Below are 596 nucleotides of genomic sequence, written 5' to 3'. Positions count from 1 at the left end.
GTGGTGTTAATACACAGACTAAGTGCAGAAAGTTAGTGGAGTCTTTGGTCTTAAATAGGACACCTATATCACTTTCCCAAGGCACATATATCATTGTTGAAAAAAATACAAGAACCAGAGATTGTGAGGGTGTGCTCTAATAAACTCACTGCTGTTGTGGTTACCAGATAAGACCCAAGGAAACTGGACTATTTCATCAATCCTAAGGGAGGGGCTCTGGTGTACTCACCTTTCACTAAGGAACAATGGACAGCTGGGGATATAGAATATAATTTATTTCAATGTTGTAGTCACTCAAAAATCCCTCATGTTCCAGTAAATAATACCTTCTACTGAGGTTCACACAAACAACTTTAATTAAACTCAGTTGGCTAAAACAACAAAAGACTTTAAGGTTGGTGAGATAGCTCAGATCTGTCCAGCCTGAAGACCTGAGCTTGATCCGCAGAGCCTACATGGTGGAAGGAGGGAAGAAGACACTTAACTTTAGCAAGTTGTCCTCTCATTTACCTCTCTTCTCTTCTCTTCTCTTCTCTTCTCTTCTCTTCTCTTCTCTTCTCTTCTCTTCTCTTCTCTTCTCTTCTCTTCTCTTCTCT

This window comes from Mus caroli, chromosome X (genome assembly GCF_900094665.2).
Source record: "Mus caroli chromosome X, CAROLI_EIJ_v1.1, whole genome shotgun sequence".
Lineage (NCBI taxonomy): Eukaryota > Metazoa > Chordata > Mammalia > Rodentia > Muridae > Mus > Mus caroli.
Note: the sequence above shows the minus strand (reverse complement) of the source record.